The sequence below is a fragment of the Bos taurus genome, chromosome 7 (genome assembly GCF_002263795.3).
Source record: "Bos taurus isolate L1 Dominette 01449 registration number 42190680 breed Hereford chromosome 7, ARS-UCD2.0, whole genome shotgun sequence".
Classification (NCBI taxonomy): Eukaryota; Metazoa; Chordata; class Mammalia; order Artiodactyla; family Bovidae; genus Bos; species Bos taurus.
In genome coordinates, this window is record NC_037334.1 from 71,473,092 (window position 1) to 71,493,109 (window position 20,018).

Below are 20,018 nucleotides of genomic sequence, written 5' to 3' on the forward strand. Positions count from 1 at the left end.
CCATGATCTTCAAAGTCCCCTCCTGCTGGGACCTTCTCTGTCACTCTGATCTACATGGATATGTAAGTAGTTTGGCCACCTCTTCCTTATCCAGTTATAAAATGCTCAGTAGCGGGATAAGAACAGAGGACACTGGCACCTGAAAAAACAAGTATGCCTGAGAGCCCAGGGGCTGGCACAGCTCCAATTCCAATGCCATCAAGCTAATAACACTCACCACCCCTCCCTGTTCCCTCTCTCTCTCCCTTCCCCTCTCCCTCCCTCTCTCCTCTTCCTGCCTGGCCAGGATGGCAAACCACAGTCAGAGAAGCCCTGGGCAAGGCTGGTCTGTGGTATCTCCACTGGTTCTGCCAATGATTCCACCAGCTGTGCTGGTTTGAATTAGAAGGGGAGAAGTAAAACTGTCACTATTTGCAGATGACATTGTACTATGTGTAGAAAACCTTAAAGTCTCCATCAAAAAACTGTTAGAACTAATAAATAAATTCAGTAAATTTTAGCATACAAAATTAATATATAACAATCTGTTGCCTTTCTATACACTAATAACAAACTGTCTGAAAGAGAAATTAAGAAAATAACTCCTTTACACTTGCATCAAAAAGAATAAAATACTCTTAAAAATATAAAACATTGATGAAGGAAATTGAAAATGATACAAAGAAATGAACAGATATCCCATGCTCTTGGGTTGGAAGAATTAGTATTGTCAAAATGTCCATATAACCCAAAGCAATCTACAGATTTAATACAATGCCTATCAAAATATCCATGACACTTTTCACAGAACTAGAACAAATAATACTAATATTTATATAGAGCCATGAAAGACTTTGAATTGCCAAAGAAATCTTGAGAAAAAAAGAACAAAGTTGGAGATATTATGCTACCTGACTTCAAACTATACTACAAAGTTACAGCAATCAAAATATTATGATACTGACACAAAAACAGACATATAGATCAATAGAACAAAATAGAGAACTCAGAAATAACCAATAACAAGGGAGGCAATAATATACAGTGGAGAAAAGACAGTCTCTTCAATAAGTGGTTCTGGGAAAATGGGAGAGCTACATGTAAAAGAAGAAAATCAGAACATTTTCTCACACCATATACCAAAAAAAATAAAACAAACTCTCAGTATGTAAATGTAAGTCCTAAATGTAAGTCCTGAAACCATAAAACTCCTAGAAGAGAACACAGGCAGAACACTTTTTGACATAAATCATAGCAATATTTTTTTAATTAGTCTCCTAAGGCAAACATCAAGGCTGTATATTGTCACCCTGCTTATTTAACTTATATGCAGAGGACATCATGAGAAACGCTGGGATGGAAGAAGCACAAGCTGGAATCAAGATTGCCAGGAGAAATATCAATAACCTCAGATATGCAGATGACACCACCCTTATGGCAGAAAGTGAAGAGGAACTAAAAAGCCTCTTGATGAAAGTGAAAGAGGAGAGTGAAAAAGTGGGCTTAAAGCTCAACATTCAGAAAACGAAGATCATGGCATCTGGTCCCATCACTTCATGGGAAATAGATGGGAAAACAGTGGAAACAGTGTCAGACTTTATTTTGGGGGGCTCCAAAATCACTGCAGATGGTGACTGCAGCCATGAAATTAAAAGATGCTTACTCCTTGGAAGGAAAGTTATGACCAACCTAGATAGCATATTCAAAAGCAGAGACATTACTTTGCCAACAAAGGTTCGTCTAGTCAAGGCTATGGTTTTTCCAGTAGTCATGTATGGATGTGAGAGTTGGACTGTGAAGAAAGCTGAGCTCTGAAGAATTGATGCTTTTGAACTGTGGTGTTGGAGAAGACTCTTGAGAGCCCCTTGGACTGCAAGGAGATCCAACCAGTCCATTCTAAAGGAGATCAGTCCTGGGTGTTCTTCGGAAGGACTGATGCTAAAGCTGAAACTCCAGTACTTTGGCCACCTCATGCGAAGAGTTGAGTCATTGGAAAAGACTGTGATGCTGGGAGGGATTGGGGGCAGGAGGAGAAGGGGACGACAGAGGATGAGATAGCTGGATGGCATCACCGACTCGATGGACGTGAGTTTGAGTGAACTCCGGGAGTTGGTGATGGACAGGGAGGCCTGGCGTGCTGCGATTCATGGGGTCGCAAAGAGTCCGACACGACTGAGCGACTAAACTGAACTGAACTGAAGGCAAACGCAAAAGGCAATGGCACCCCACTCCAGTACTCTTGCCTGGAAAACCCCATGGACGGAGGAGCCTGGTAGGCTGCAGTCCATGGGGTCGCTAAGACTCGGACACGACTGAGTGACTTTACTTTCACTTTTCACTTTCATGCTTTGGAGAAGAAAATAGCAACCCACTCCAGTGTTCTTGCCTGGAGAATCCCAGGGACCGGGGAGCCTGGTGGGCTGCTGTCTATGGGGTCACACAGAGTCGGACAGGACTGAAACGACTTAGCAGCAGCAGCAGAAGCCTAAGGCAAAAGAAACAAAAGCAATAATAAACAAATAAGATCTAATTAAACTTAAAAGCTTTTGTACAACAAAGGAAACCATCAACAAAATGAAAAGACAACCTATTGAATGGGAGAAAATATTTGCAAATTATATGACCAATAAAGGGCTGATATTCAAAACCTATAAATAACTCAATATCAAAAAATCAAACCAGCTAATTTTTTAAATGGGCAGAAGACTTGAATAGACATTTTTTTCAAAGAAGATATACAAATGGCCAACAGACACATGAAAAAATGCTCAACATCATTAATCATCAGAAAAATGCAAATGAAAACCAGAATGAGATAGCACCTCATACCAGTCAAAATGTGTATTATCAAAAAGTCTACAAATAACAAATATTGGCAAGAATGTGGAAGAAGAGGAATTCTCATACACTATTGGTGGGAATGTAAATTGTAAATTAGTGCAGCCACTAATGTATGTAGTACAGCATTTCCTCAAAGAACTAAAAATAGAGCTACTGTATGATTCAGCAATTTCACTTCTGAGTATATATCCAAAGAAAATGAAAACAGTAATTTGAAAAGATATATGCATCTCAATGTTTATTGATATATGCAGGATTATTTACAATAACCAAGATATGAAAGCAACCTAAGTGTCCATCAACATATGAATGGATATATACAACATCTTATATACCATATATATATACTGCATATATATATATATACGTATATATGCAATGAAATATTACTAGACATAAAAAATAGTGAAATTCTGCATTTGCAAAAATGTGGACAGACCTAAAGTATATTATGCTTAGTAAGATAAGACAAATACTATATTTGATATATGTTATAACTTATATGTAAAATCTAAAATATAAAATAAATGAACAAATATAACAAAATAGAAACAGACTCACAGATACAGAGAACAAGTCAGTAGTTCCAGTGGGGAGAAGGAGGGGAAGGAGCCAGATAGTGGTATGGGATTAAGAGACATAAACTGCTATGTATAAAATAAATACGCAACAAGGGTATATTATACAGCACAGAGAATGTAGTCATGATTTCATAATAATTTTAAAAGGATTATAATTTATTAAAATACTGAAACTAATATAGTATTGTAAATCAACTATAATGTTTTTAAACATTTCTAAAGAAAGAAACAAATTATGCTGGTCTGTGATTCTGTCGAATGTATTGGGCTGCTTCTGCATCACCCGTAAGAACTACTGAAGAATTGTCCCTGTTGACCCTGTCACCACCACAACCCAACACGTTCAGTGGTTTCCTGCCAACACAGAAAACAAGGGAAAAGAGAGAGAGAGAGAAAGAGAGAGAGAGACTCCTGATATAGTCATAAAGCATAATAACAGAGAATTATGCCCTTAGATTTTAAAAGTCACTAGATCACAGAACCTGATCCCCAGAAAGAGTGTGTGTGTGTGTGTGTGTGTGACAATTGAAACTACGATAAGTATCTTTTTTGGTGGGGGAGCCATATGCTTAACAGATTTTTTATGTATTTAAAAAAAATTTTTTTTTAATTGGAGGAAAATTGCTTTACAATGTTGTGTTGGTTTCTGCCATACAACAGTGCAAATCAGCCATAATTATACATATATACTCTCCCTCTTGGGCCCCCTACCCTCCCACATTGCACCTTCTAAGTCATCACAGAGCACCAGGCTGGCTTCCCTGTGTTATATAGCAGCTTCTCACCAGCTATCTAGTTTTCACCTGATGGTGTATATATATATTGATGCTACTTTCTCCATTCATTCCACTCTCTCCTTTCCCAACTGTGTCTACAAGTCCAGTCTCTACTTCTGCATCTTCATCCCTTCCCTGCAAATAGGTTCATCAATACCATTTTTCTAGATTCGATATATATGAGTTAATATACAATATTTGTTTTTCTCTTTCTGATTTACTTCACTCTGTATAACAGGCTCTAAGTTCATCCACCTCACTAGAACTGACTCAAATTCAGTCTTTCTATGCCTGACTAACATTCCATTGTATATATGTACTACATCTTCTTTATCCATTTACCTATAGATGGACATCTAGGTTGCTTCCATGTCCTGGCTATTGTAAATAATGCTGCAATGAACTTTGGGGTATGTGTGTCTATTAGAATTGTGGCTTTCTCAGGGTATGTGCCCAATAGTAGAATTACTGGGTCATATGGTAGATTTCATTGGAAAAGACTCTGATGCTGGGAGGGATTGGGGGCAGGAGGAGAAGGGGACGACAGAGGATGAGATGGCTGGATGGCATCACTGACTCGATGGACATGAGTCTGAGTGAACTCTGGGAGTTAGTGATGGACAGGGAGGCCTGGTGTGCTGCGATTCATGGGGTCGCAAAGAGTCGGACACAACTGAGCGACTGATCTGATCTGATCTGATGGTAGATTTATTCCTAGCTTTTAAAGGAATATCCATACTGTTCTCCATAATGGCTGTATCAGTTTACATTCCCACCATCTGATAAGCATCTAATTATCAATTATACTCAGCAAATTATGCCTCTGACTTACATTCGTAACCTAGGGGTTAAATCAAGAATATAGACATTAGAGGCTGTTAGCACGTTAAACATATGTTTATATATTCCAACAAGGTGATTTTTAAATATTTTATTATAATTTTTATTACTAATTATTGACCATTTGCAAGATGCCAGTCACTATCTAAGGATTTTATATGTTACCTCATTTAATCTTTAAAACATTCTATGACATTATCCTGGCAGTATTGACTGCTCCTTTTGCTTGGGAGTTTTCTCACTATCTGATGTTAGTATCAGTGAATAGAAGCTAAGCTAGAGACTTGGGAGAGAATCTCTCACTGAGAGATGGGCAACAACAATGACAACAAAAAAGTCCAGAACCTCAAAGCATTTATAATTTAGAAGGAAAAAATAAGGCAGATGTCCAATCAAATCAAACATTATATGCTGGATGGATCATAAAAATAATATTCAAATGTTAAATGGTTTTCTAGGCAAACTGTCAGGCTCTTCTTTCCTTCATTCCATTCTGGATCCTTATGTGCTCTGAAGTAAATACCTACAAGGCTCCTTACTAAAAACTGTTCCTCTCTTATCCATATGGTCTCCATGGGTGCCATCCCATAAAAATGTGATGCCCTTTCCCTGGCCAGTGTTGATGATTCAGGGCTGGTCGCCTACCAAAGCCTATCCAATGACAGAAGCCATTGCCTAGTGACAGCTGATTGGTTCAGATATAAACCCCGACCCTCAGATTTACCTGAACCCTTCCATGGAAGTTTTGGGACAAGACTGATGTAAAGGACCCAGGCTTTTTGTGGCTGCCCACATGCTAAGGTATAAAAACTGGGACTTTTTGTGGCCTTGTTTCTCATCTTGTTAATCACAGGAAGAGGGTTTCATCCTGTGGAAAGAAACAAAGATGAAATAAGGTATGTGAGGAGTTATTCAAAGGGTCTTGAACCCTGAGTCCAATTGCTCCTGAAGCGCAGATACATGCCAGGTTTTAAATTGCTTATGATACTCAACTAACACAGTAAATTGCTGTTTTCACTTAATCCACTTGGAACTAGTTTTCTAGAACCAAGGGTCCTTATAAGTACATGGTCCTGGTAGGTCTCACGTCTCTGGTTCCAGTTTAAGTCCACCCAGCCAGATTTGGTCACTGCCTGATTCCTGCATTTAGACCTTCCTGGATGTGAGCATTGACCTACCTTTCAACTTGATGTCTTTGTTCTCTCAGTTGGGGCTTCCCCACCCTCATCCCATTCTGCAGAACTCCATCTTGAATCTCCTGTGAAGACAGGGGCAATTGTTCTTTGGACAGGTTCCAAAGAAACTGTGACACCCAGGGGCAGCTGTGGACAGTGCCGAAGCTGTGTCGGATGGCGCCAGAGCTGCTGTGGGAGAATTTGAGGAAGGAGCAAGCGGATCCAGCTACAAGGGCCAGGGAGGTCCACAGGGATTTAGCTAACCCTCCAAGGCTGGTGGGACTCTAATCAGTGGAGAGGACTGGGATTAAGTGGAAGGAAACTTGAAATGAATACTTCAAGCAGAAGGAACAAAATAAGCCAAACTGTTTGTGAGGAAATGGGTAAGTCCAGCTTTAGTGGATCTAAGTAAAAAAGCCTTCCATCCTGATTCCTATATTATTCAGTAGATTTGACTCCAATTGACTTCATCCTTTCAAAAAATTTTTGCAGGGGGAGGGAGACAGTTGATTACAGGCCTGCTGTTTGGAAAAAAAAAAAAAGAATACCTTCAGAAAATATGGAAAATTATGAAATCACCTATAATCTTTCTACCTATTCAGATACAATCTCAACTAATATTTGTCTATCTGCTTATTACCTCTTTTTAAAGCATCTAAACATTTATATAAAAGTAGATTTGAGCCATTTATACAGTGTGGCATCCCAGTTTTTTTCACTTTCAATATTTTATGAGCAAAATGTCATTAAATATACACAACATGATTCTACATCATTGTCATTAAAAGGCCTCATGGCATTCTCTGTGTAAGCTTATAGTAATGTCTTAACCAGTTCCCCCTTGGCAGACATTTAAGCTGCTTCCAATCAGGTTGCGAGTATGCATGTGTGTGTCTTTGCTTTTATATAAAAAACCATGATGACAGATCTTTACACATTTGTTTGCTTGTTTTAGTAAGATAAATTTCAACAAGTGGGATTGCTGTGTTAAAGGACTTTCATATTTTCAAGTCCTTTGATATATATTGTCAAATGCCCCTTAGCAATGTGCCAGGTTACATGCCCACCATCACTGTATGAAACAATTTTCCTCACCCTTTACAGACTTTCTAGACTCAGTTTTATTCTTTACTGTCTGTCCAGTAGGTAAAATCCAGATATCATGGTTATACAATTTCAGTTCAGTTCAGTTCAGTTGCTCAGTTGTGTCCGACTCTTTGAGACCCTATGAACTGCAGCACGCCAGGCCTCCCTGTCTATCACCAACTCCCAGAGTTTACCCAAACTCATGTCCATTGAGTCGGTGATGCCATCCAACCATCTCATCCTCTGTTGACCCCTTCTCCTCCTGTCCTCAACCTTTCCCAGCATCAGGATCTTTTCAAATGAGTCAGTTCTTCACATCAGGTGGCCAAAGTATTGGAGTTCAGCTTCAACAACAGTCCTTCCAATTAACACCCAGGACTGATCTCCTTTAGGATGGACTGGTTGGATTTCCTTGCAGTCCAAGGGACTCTCAAGAGTCTTCTCCAACACCACAGTTCAAAAGCATCAATTCTTCAATGCTCAGCTTTCTTTATAGTCCAATTCTCACATCTGTATATGACTACTGAAAAAACCACAGCCTTGACTAGACGGACCTTTGTTGACAAAGTAACATCTCTGCTTTTTAATATACTGTCTAGGTTGGTCATAACTTTCCTTCCAAAGAGTAAGCGTCTTTTAATTTCATGGCTGCAATCACCATCTGCAGTGATTTTGGAGCCCAGAAAAATAAAGTCAGCCACTGTTTCCACTGTTTCCCCATCTATTTCCCATGAAGTGATGGGATGCCATGATCTTAGTTTTTCTGAATGTTGAGCTTTAAGCCAACTTTTTCACTCTTCTCTTTCAATTTCATCAAGAGGCTTTTTAGTTCTTCTTCACTTTCTGCCATAAGGGTAGTGTCATCTGCATATCTGAGGTTATTGATATTTCTCCTGGCAATCTTGATTCCAGCCTATGCTTCTTCCAGCCCAGCATTTCTCATGATGTCCTCTGCATATAAGTTAAATAAGCAGGGTGACAATACACTGCCTTGACGTGCTCCTTTTCCTATTTGGAACCAGCCTATTGTTCCATGTCCAGTTCTAATTTTTGCTTCCTAACCTGCATATAGGTTTCTCAAGAGGCAGGTCAAGTGGTCTGGTATTCCCATCTCTTTCAGAATTTTCCACAGTCTGTTGTGATCCACACAGTCAAAGGCTTTGGCATAGTCAATAAAGCAGAAACAGATGTTTTTCTGGAAATATCTTGCTTTTTCAATGATCCAGTGGATGTTGGCAATGTGATCTCTGGTTCTTCTGCCTTTTCTAAAACCAGCTTGAACATCTGGAAGTTCATACTTCACATACTGCTGAAGCCTGGCTTGGAGAATTTTGAGCATTACTTTACTAAAGTGTGAGATGAGTACAGTTGTACGGTAGTTTGAGCATTCTTTGGCATTGCCTTTCTTTGGGATTGGAATGAAAACTGACCTTTTCCAGTCCTGTGGCCACTGCTGAGTTTTCCAGGTTTGCTGACATACTGAGTGCAGCACTTTCACAGCATCATCTTTTAGGACTTGAAATTAGCTCAACTGAAATTCCATCACCTCCCCTAGCTTAGTTCGTAGTGATGCTTCCTAAGGCCCACTTGACTTCACATTCCAGGATATCTGGCTCTAGGTGAGTGATCACACCTTTGTGATTATCTGGGTTGTGAAGATCTTTTTTGTATAGTTCTTCTGTGTATTCTTGCCACCTCTTCTTAATATCTTCTGCTTCTGTTAGGTCCATACCATTTCTGTCCTTTATCGAGCCCATCTTTGCATGAAATGTTCCTTTGGTATCTCTAATTTTCTTTAAGAGATCTCTAGTCTTTCCCATTCTATTGTTTTCCTCTATTTCTTTGCATTGATCGCTGCAGAAGGCTTTCTTATCTCTCCCTGCTATTCTTTGGGACTCTGCATTCAGATGCTTATATCTTTCCTTTTCTCCTTTGCTTTTCCCTTCTCTTCTTTTCACAGCTATTTGTAAGGCCTCCTCAGACAGCCATTTTGCCTTTTTGCATTTGTTTTTCTTGGGGATGGTCTTGCTCCCTGTCTCCTGTACAGTGTCATGAACCTCCATCCATAGTTCATCAGGCACTCTGTCTATAAGATCTAGTCCCTTAAATCTATTTCTCACTTCCACTGTATACAATTTACATGCCCTTTATTAATATACAAATTTTATATGATTATTGATCACTCATGTATTTTATTTATGATTTATACATTCATATCATTTTCACATTTTTATAATGAATGTTACTCACCTTTTTGTGATTGATCAAAAGAATTTTTTAAATATCTAATGTTAATTACCTATTATTTAAACAAGTTGAATGTATGTTCTAAATATATCTTTTGTGATTTAACTTGATAATGTGAGAGGTTTTGCCACATAAGTTTTACATTTTTATTTATAGTCATATTCTTTCTTTTATGGTTTCTGATATTAATGCCATTGCTAAAAAGAATTTCCCTAACCCTAAGAAGCTGAAACTATGCACCTATGCTTTCTTTTAGTATTTTCATGATTTAGATGCTTGCATTCAATCTCTATTTGTGTGGAATTTATATTTATAAATATATATATATTATATTGTAAGGTGAGAAGTAAGGCTCTAACTTTATTTTTTTCCAAATATCCAAAACTGACACCATTTTTGTCAATTTTATCACATATTAATGTCACCTTTATCATATATTAATTTTCATGCATAGTTGATCTTGTTTCAGATGATCTATGCTCTTCCAGTGATCTGCGAGCCTACCCTCTGCCAGTCTCATTATCCAGCATTTGAATCTAGTAGGGCAATTCCCTGGATAAGGCAATGGCAAACCCCACCCCACCCCCCCCCAGTACTCTTGCCTGGAAAATCCCATGGACGGAGGAGCCTGGTAGGCTGCAGTCCATGGGGTCACTGGGAGTTGGACATGACTGAGCGACTTCACTTTCACTTTTCACTTTCATGCATTGGAGAAGGAAATGGCAACCCACTCCAGTGTTCTTGCCTGGAGAATCCCAGGGACGGGGGAGCCTGGTGGGCTGCCGTCTATGGGGTCACACCGAGTCGGACACGACTGAGGCGACTTAGCAGCAGCAGCAGCAGCAGCAGCAGCAGGGCAATTCCCTCCATGTAGCCTTCCTTTTTTGAAAAAAAAAAAAAAGGCTATTCTTAAGCATTTATTCTTCCAGAAGTACTTTGGAATCATTTTGTTAAGTTCCTTCCAAATCCCATTGATATTTTGGATGGAATTGCCTTAAATTAATAGATTAAACTGTGGGACATTGACATCTTTACAAGACTTCCAGAAGGATAATAAATCTTTCTGTTTGTTCAAGACCTCTTTCATTCTCCGTACTAAAATTGTGTCATTTTTTCCATTTAGGTCCTGTACATTTCTTGTTAAAGTTATTCCTGGGTGTTACATATTTATTTGCTATTGTGAGTTAAATCTCTTTGGCGTAATACTTTATAGAAAGTTCATGCTGGTATATAGCAAGCCATTGAGAAATACGTATGTATAGATGGAGGTGGAGGTAACAGGTAGAGACTGAGATAGACATTGTTGAACCTGTCTGGTGCAGCAGGAGCTATGGAAGAACTCCTGAGAAAGAGGATGAGAGAGAAATGTCCTGACTTCTCTGTTTCATCCCAACACTTTTCTAAAAGTTTCTTGAGGGGTTTCTTGTTCATCTTGGCTGTCCTCAGCACCTACTGGATGCTAAAAGAATGAAGTGAAGTGAGGTGAAGTGAAGTTGAACCTACTTAAATACAAATGATTGACATGCTGACTCTCTGGAGCCCTGCCACACTTTGACATCCCTCCCTGGTGATGGTTCCCTGTTTCATGTCTTCTCCCTTTGCTTAGTTCAGCATTGTTGATGGCAGAGTCTATGTTTTTTCCATGTTTGTGTTCCCCACATGATCTAACCCAGCCTGGCACAAAGCTCAACCAATGCTCATGTACTCCATGAAGGAGCAGATGTCCTCATCTATAAAGTGGGAGTCTTGAACATCTGCCCTTTGAACAGCCTGTGTGATAGAGTGATTCCTCTTGGTCTCCTAGCTTTGGGGAGGTGAGAAGTGGATTTTCCTTCCTTCTGTGCTGCCTGCATGTGTCTGTTCTCCTCCTGATGAGTCATCTGGAGCCAGACACCATCGCTCTCAGACAGAACATGTCAGGTACTTGCTCAGGAGCAGCGGGGCCATAAATCTATGCTGTGTCCCTGTGGTTACTTAGGGAACCCTGGGGCCCAGCCAGAAAGAGGGGCACTGCAGACAGAGAAGGCTCTGGCCAGTGTCCCAGCCTCCCAGCGACAGCCCAGCCAGCACTTCCCTCTCTCTAGTTTGGAACCAAGGTCCTGTCCCCTGTAGAGGGCAAAGGTGGCCTCCAGCCAAGAGGTTCTGAAATGCACCAAGATCCTCCTACCAGACATTCAGAGAGACAGAAGGGATCAGTTAGCAAAATGACTGTGACAGGAACCAGGGCAGCTGGAATCTGGTTCTGTACTTCATTCCTTCACCATTACACAGGCAAGCATAGGCAGATCCCCCTTCTACTCTCTGCGGGTGTGAAGAGTAAATGAAACATTATATTAAACTGCTTGGCTTAAGTCCTGATCACAGCAAACAATTAACAGAGGCAGTTGTAAATGTCATTATTATTATTTGTACTGAGAGCAGCAATAATAACTTGTTCTCACTATAATCTCCAAAGTATTTATCCCACTTTAAAGATGAGGAAACTGAGCCCAGAGAGATAAAGTGACTTGCTCAAAGTGCTTCTACTGAGAATCAAAGTCACTGGTTAATAGCCAGCTAGTTACTATAATGCACAGGGATTATTCTACTAAGTCCTAGGGGAAGGAGAGACACTATCATTCAGCTCCATTCAGCTCCAGAGCCAGACAGGTGCCCTCACTGTCGTTGCATGATGGCTGGAATACTTCCAGAACTTACTCTAAATGCTTTGTAGTCTAATTCTCAAATCCCATGAACAAGGAGTCCCTGGGCTCTCATTGGCTCCGATTGGGTCAGAGTGTCCACTTCTAGAGCTGGAAGGGAAGGTCAGCCTAAGCCCAGCAGACAGTAGTGGGCACAAAGGGATGTGGAATGGAGGCTAAGGGCCCAAGCAGGATGTGTGTGTTTATGTGTGGTCTTAAAACATTTGCCAAAATGTTTACAGAGATGCTTTCTCTGGATAGTGGAATAAGAAGTTGATTTCTCTTTTGTTTTCTATCTTTTCCAGAAGTTTACCATAAGCACATAGTTTGATAATTTTTTAAAAGCTGTTTTCATTTAGTGGTTAAATAATGCAAATAATATACAGTTATATTAGATATGTTGAATTTTAAGAGTTTGGGGCTGGATATTTGAAGCCTCAGTCCCAGTTCTGGCTCTGAATGACCATGGTCATGTCACTTGTCTGGCCTCAATTCCACTATCGTAAATGAGAGAAGGGTCACACAACCTCTGCAGTCTCTTCCAGTTATGATTCTCTCCCCTTCTGTGTACATACAGCAAGTGAAAAGGTGCAGATCAGCTGGGTCCTAGGAGATCTGCCTGAATGTGAAGAGACTCTTGAACAACACAGCTTTGAACTCTATGGATACTCTTACACAGATTTGTTTTCAGTGAATATGTACTATGTAACATAACTACACAATCCCCAATTGATCTGTGGATACAGAAGACCAAGGCTGACTGCAAACCCTTCTGTCTTGACCCCTAAGCTCCTTCTCAGCCCCTCTCCCCACCCGCGTTGTTCTAGAGTCAACTGCTACTTTCTCTAGTTGCCGCAAGCAGGGGCTACTCTTCCTTGTGGTTCATGGGCTTCTCACTGCAGTGGCTTCTCTTGTTGCAGAGAATGAGCTCTAGGGTAAGTGGGCGTCAGCAGTTGTGGCACACGGGCTTCGTTGCTCCCAGGCCTGTGGACATCTACCCAGTGTCCCCTGCATTGGCAGATTCTTAACCACTGGATCACCAGGGAAATTCAGTTTTTTGTTTGTTTGTTTGTAATTTTTTTTTTAACTGAAGTAGACTTACTGCATTGTGTTAGTTTCATGTATACAGCAAAGTCATTCAGTTATTCAACTGTATATGTATATATATATTCTTTTTCTGTAATTATTGCTTAATAGAAATCAGTTCTGAATAAAAAATGGGCACATTTATGTAGTTGAGAGAGTTTCTTCAGAAGTTGAACATGCTCCCAGAGCTCCTAAAAGAGTGCCCTCCTCAGTGGAGACCAGTTAGCTGACTCCAGCCCTGAGAAATCTCTCCCTCCCTAAGAGAGAAGAATTAGCATTACTGGCTGGGCCTACTATGTGTCCAGCCTAATACAAAGTATGTTATAGACATCATCTAATTTAAACTCATAATGTTGTTACCATCATATATTCGACAAGCAACTAAAGTCTCCTGCACCATTATTGAATGCTTGCCTTCCCATGAAGATCCTTGGGAGGAAGAAATGCTCTTTGTTCATCTTCATATGTCCCTCAGACCCTAACACAGGGCTTGATAAACACTTGCTAATCATTAGAAACCTCCTATCACTGCTTTTTGGGCTCCATAGAGGATTATTCCTAATATCAAAGGTTTGACCAGCTCTTAGGTTAAGAGAATGATGATCAGATTAAAGGGGAGGATAAGGAACAACAGATTAGGTGATTATCCACTGTTGACAGGAAGCTGTCACTTTAAAGAGTTGTCCTGCTATGCACAGGGCATTCAGGAAATAGGACATTGGATAGGTAGACTTTGATCAGAAGCAGGTTAGAAAGGTCAGGATTAGGGGTGTCTGGAAGCAATCTGAGAGCACTGGGAATTTTATTTTTATTGAAATACAGTGGCTGTACAATATTATGTTAGTTTCAGGTATGCTCCATAATGATTTGTCATTTACATACATTATGAAATGATCACCACAATAAGGCTAGCAACCATCTGTCCCCAAACAGAGCCATTACTACAGTACTGACCATATTCCTTATGTTGGATATTACATCCCTGTGACTTGTTTATTTTATCACTGGAGATCTGTACCTCTTCATCCCTTTCTCCTATTTTGTCTACCCTGTCATCTCTCTTCATTCTGTTTCTTCTCTATACCTATTAGTCTGTTTTCCTTTTGTTTTGTTTGTTTTTTAGATTCCACATATAAATGAGATCATGCAGTGTCTTTTTCTATCTGATTTATTTCACTGAGCATAATATACTCTAGATCCATCCATGTTGTTACAAATGACAAGATTTCCTTTTCTTATCAGATGAATAATTTTCCACTGGGTGTGTGTTTGTGTGTATACATATATCACATCTTTATCCATTCTATCTATGGGCACTTAAGTTGCTTCTGTATCTTGGCTATTGTAAATAATGCTGCAGTGAACATTGGAGTGCATATATCTTTTCTAATTAGCACTTTTGTTTTCTTTGGGTAAATACCCAGAAGTGCAATTGCTGGATTATATGGCAATTCTATTTTTAATTTTTTATGAAGATCCATACTGTTTTCCATGGTGGCTGCACCAATTCACATTTCTACCAATAGCGCAAGAGGGTTCCCTTTTCTCTACATCCTTGCCAACACTTATTTGTTGTCTTTTTTATGGAAAACAAAAGCAAAAATAAACACATGGGACTATATCAAACTAAAAGCTTTTTGCACAGCAAAGAAGACTATCAGTAAAATAAAAAGGCAGCCTACTGAATAGGAAAATATATTGGCAAACAGTCTATCCAGTAAGAGATTAATATCCAAAATATACAAAGAACTAACACAACTCAATATCAAGAAAATAAACAACCCAATTTAAAAATGGGCAGAGGACCTAAATAGATATTCTTCCAAAGAAGACATACAAATGGCCAACAGACACATGAAAAGATGTTCAGGATCACTAATCATCAGAGAAATATGCAAATCAAAACCACAGTGAGATATCACCTCACACCTGTCAGAGAGCATTGGGATCTTGGACAAGGGTTAGAGTTGAAAGGAAGGGAAGATTGCAGGAGGAGAGTGGATTTCCAACACAAAATTCACTGGAAAAATAGAAAGAGTAAAGAAAGACAGACAACCAAACAAATCAAACTTCCTTCTACACAATTTTGCCTATAAGAAGCTCTGGTTTTAGGGATGGGATTAGATGTTGGGATCAAAAAAGTGGGTCAAAAACAAGAACAAAAAAAAAATGTCTAGAGAAAGTCCATTGAAGGACAAAAGTTTCACAAATTTTCCCTTATTTTGTGTTTCAGTTAAGTCTGAAATCAACCTGCACTTTTCATCCACTCATTCATTCCATTACTCACCTAATAAATATTTATGGAGCACATAGAATCCATCAGACAGTGTACTGGCTCCTCAGATGAGCAAAAAGAAACAATGTGCCTGCTCTCATTGAGTCTGAAATCTAGAGAGAGAGGCAGATATTGATCCAATAATCACATGAAAGTGTGAGTATAAAACACAAACCAGGTGGAATGCCATGAAGGAGAGAGATGTGGTTTTCTGAGAGCAGAGAAAAAAGGAACCTCACCTAAACTGGGGTGGGGAGGGGAAAGACAATCTTCCCGGAGGAATTGACCCCTGACTTGAGATGTGAAGAACCATGGGCCCCTGGCAAGGAACAAACCACAGCAAGTGGAGTCATTTTTAATGGGTCTAGCCAAAGCAAAACTAGTAGTACTGGTATGCAGACAATCTAAGGTTAAGACCTACACCTTCCAAGAACCCACCTATGAGACATTCAGCAAAGTCATTTGTACTTTCTGGGCCTCCATTTGATGATCTGTAAAATGGGAATGATGGACTAAAATGACATTTCTCAAAATATGGTCTGCTGATCTTCTGCAGCAGAAGACACATGAAAAACGGGTTACTTGTGAAAAATATAAATTCCTGGACCTCACTTCATACCTACTGGATCAAAGTATCTTGGGCTACAATTCTTGTACCTCCTCATATCTAGAAAAGAACTAAAATTCTTCATGCTGATGTCTGCTCCTTGTGACTAACAGAAACCTTTTGCAAAAAAATATGTGCTTGATTGTATGTACTCCCCCTTCACCAAAATCATATATGTACTGACCTTCCCTTCTACCTCTTTGGAGCTATTTCTCAGAGCTGTCTGAAATGCTGTCTTCCTAAATAAAATGTAACTCACAACTCAAAAAAAAAAAAAATTACATATATATATATATATATATATATATATATATATATTGCTAGGTCCCAAGATCTGCATTTTAAGGCTACTCTAGGTGGCTCTTATGCTCAATAAAGTTTGAGCATCTGGGTAGGCAAACTTTTACCTGCTAAGTGGCTCTTTATTTCTGTCTAAATTCCCAGGTTCCCAATGGAGCAGCACCAAGAAGAGGTAAAGTGGGCAATCCTCCAGACTGAGAGAAGGAACCTACTAAAGTTTTCAGGTGACAACAAAAGATCTGAGCTTTTATACCTGGAGTTGGTCCAGTTGTTTTAGGGACAAGTTCCCCAGACTGACTTGAGAGAAAACAGCTCTAGACTGATTTTTTTTTTTTAAGGTTTATGAGTGTTTTGTTAATATTTATTTTTGTTTATTTATTTATTTGGCTCTGCTGGATCTTATTTGCAGCACATGAGACCTTTGATCTTTGTTGCAGTGTGTGGTATCTTTAGATGAGGCATGTGGGATCTAGTTCCCTGACCATGGATAGAACCAGGACCCCCTGCAATGGGAATGCAAAATTTTAGCCACAGGACCACCAGGGAAGTCCCTGAATTTTTTTTTTTTTTTTTTTTCTTTTTTACCTTCCACTCCACTCCTGGGATTCACTTGAAAATATATATTTACTGAAGTCTGTTCCCTGCCCTTTTCCCTCCCTTCTTCTTTCCCTTCTCATGACTCTGGTTCTCTGAAGTTTTGGGAGCCAGTGGAATTTCACATAGGTCTCCCCTTCCTTTCCTGCCTTTCTAGGGCATGATTGGTCACCTCTGATGTGAGCTGCCCTGCCGGCTGGGCCAAGCTGTTTCCCTTTCCCTCTGCACAGCAAGCTCATAGAACCCACCACCCACATACCCCACCCCACCCCTAAGGCACCAACACCCATACTGGTGGTCTCCAACCTCATTTTGAGTCTCTGTGTGAAGAAATATTTCCAGCAGGTCCTGAGCTCTCTAGGTGTAGTAGAGCCAGTCTCACAAGTTGCCTTTCAAAGGCCAGGTATATTATTTCCACCTACTGGCCAAAATACTTGTATTAAAATGAAATAGTGCATATAAAGCACATAACTCCAGCCTAGCACACAGAAAACTCTCAACAAATGTTAGTGTCTTTTATATTTATGTTATTTTTCCAGCCACTGTTTGTTTAGGGGTATTTATAAGGGAAGAAAAAAGAAATCAGCTATATCAACTGGCAAGTAAGAGGTTGAAAGTATCAGCGAGAGATCAACTAGGAAGATCTGTACCTACATATTCCAGATACTGAGAATCCTGTTGTATGTTTTTAAGATATACAGAACATCAACAATAACTAGCTGAGAGCTTTCTATGACCAGGCAAAGTTTCATTTAATCCTCATAGGAATTATTAAAATCCACATTTTACAAATAAACAGAAGCTTAACTAAACAAAGTCCCAAAGTGACAAAGCTAGGAAATGGCAGCAACTTGAATTTAATCTGATGTTTAATAAGCTACTTCCTTAGGTCTAAATGATATCTTTCATGCTGTCTTAGGAGGCTATATCTGCTCTCTCTGTCTCTCTCTCTGAGATAGACAGACAACAGTTGATTTCCATCATAAGATTAATAACTTTTGCAGTCCTTAAAGGCAATTTTTAAATCAGGTCCCCTACGCTTCTTCTTGGAAGAAGTAAGGCTCAAGCCTGATACAAGCTCTTGCCCTCACTTGAGGTTCCCAGGGAGGGGTTAGCAGGAAAGATGCAGTCCTCAGATCTCACCCAGAGAAGGACCCACATTGTGTGGTAGCACACAGATCAGAACAAATTCTGTCTCTCTGACCAAGGTCTCTGACCTGCTGAGATACCCAGAAATTCCTGTCACTTTATCTGTGAGGTCAGCCTACAGTCAAACTCAGGTTATCTGAGAGGTGAAAAGTGCCACCTTTAAGTCAAACCATATCTGTTCTAATCCCATCTCTGAATAATCTTGAGCAAATTAATAAATCACTCTTATCCTCAGTTTCCTCACCTGTGAATTAGAGCCAATAGTGTCTTCTACAAAAGTGTTGTATGCAGGGTTAAATAAGATGATGCCTGTGAATTAGCCTGACACAGGCTTGATGCATAACTATACTCATAGTTAATTAACATAGGGCTATTGGAAGAGGGCAATGCTTATGTCTAAACGGATAGTACTCTAAAGAATTAGGGAAATATTTGGAAGCTTTTCCAAGAACTTGTAATTCACACCATGCCCTAACTGCTCTGTGCTATGTGCTCAGTCGCTTAGTCATGTCCAGCTCTTCGCGACCCTATGGACTGTAGCCTGACAGGCTCCTCTGTCCATGGGGATTCTCCAGGCAATAATACTGGAGTGGGTTGCCATGCCATCCTCCAGGGGATCTTCCCAACCCAGGGGTCAAACCCAGGTCTTCCGCATTGCAGGTGGATTCTTTACTACTGTCTGAGCCACCAGGGAACCCCCTATCTAGAAGTTTCTACAAAATCTTCCACATACCCTATCCCCGAGCACTTACCAGGGCAGTCCCACAAAAGGCAGAAAACCAGTGCTCCTCCTCCTTCTCCCTTCATCTTTTCATGACTCCCAAGGCAACTTTCCAAATCTGTGGGTCTGGCGTCCAGTAAACAGTAAAGAAACGCTGGGCATTTCCTGTCCCAGCGTTCCTCAGGACACGATCGAGATGGGCAAAGCCAACTGCCTCTTTCTCACAGGCCTCCCTCCTCCACCATGTCCACGGGGCCTGACGTGATCTCACACACATTTCCCAAACATGTCCACCCCGATCCCTGGGTCCTGCCCAGTCACCTCTGCCAAAGAAGCCAGAGATCACTCTATGACATCACTTCCTTGCCTTGCTCCCTAGGGGCCCGGTCTGTCTACTCCAAAGCTTGGCTCTAACACTTTGTCCAGATACAATTTTTAGATGCCCCCAAGGAAAAAGGTTCCCACCACTTCTTTTAGACCTTTCTGAACTTGGTGGTCACCACAAGTGAAAATCCCCCAAAAGAGGTTTGATGGTTTGGTTCAAAGAACCCAAAAGAGGAAGAAGAGGAAGTCAGAGAAACACGAGACCTATGTCAAATATTTATGTGTTTCCTTATTTAACTCACATTACTGTTCAATGTCAGGCACAATTCTCTCTACATCCTCAGATGCACATTCCCATTATCCATCTTACACTGTGAACTCCAGGAGGACAAAGAAGGCTAGTGTCCATTTACTTTATTCTATGCAATTTCTCCTCCACAATCAATGGTAAAACACTGAATTCGTTCTGTTGCTCAAGAGTAGTAGAGGTTACACCAAGATAAAGTTAGAAGGAGCAAACAAAAATAAGAAGCAACAGGGTGGCGATCAATTGATCGAGGGGCCCTGCCAAGAATTTGTCACTGAAGGAGCCCCTACTAGGGATTCAGAAAAAGTGTGGAGTAAAGCAACGTGTCCACTGCTTTCAGTAGATTCTCAATAAGGTCTAGAACCCAAAAAGATAAAGAACAACTGGGAAGGGATATCACTTTTTCTTTTGAAATTTGGACAGAGGGCAAGGAATAAGATTAATACATA

The 20,018-nt window shown here is 40.1% G+C and overlaps 1 long non-coding RNA gene across 1 annotated transcript; it reads right to left on the reverse strand.

Annotated features, from left to right (window-relative positions):
* Positions 1–638: 638 nt before the first annotated feature.
* Positions 639–19,289, reverse strand: LOC101902059 (uncharacterized). The gene is made up of 4 exons (XR_003035689.2): positions 18,970–19,289; positions 6,196–6,275; positions 5,742–5,885; positions 639–2,464 (listed from the first exon to the last, which is right to left on the reverse strand). It is a non-coding gene; the product is annotated as an uncharacterized lncRNA (long non-coding RNA).
* Positions 19,290–20,018: the final 729 nt, after the last annotated feature.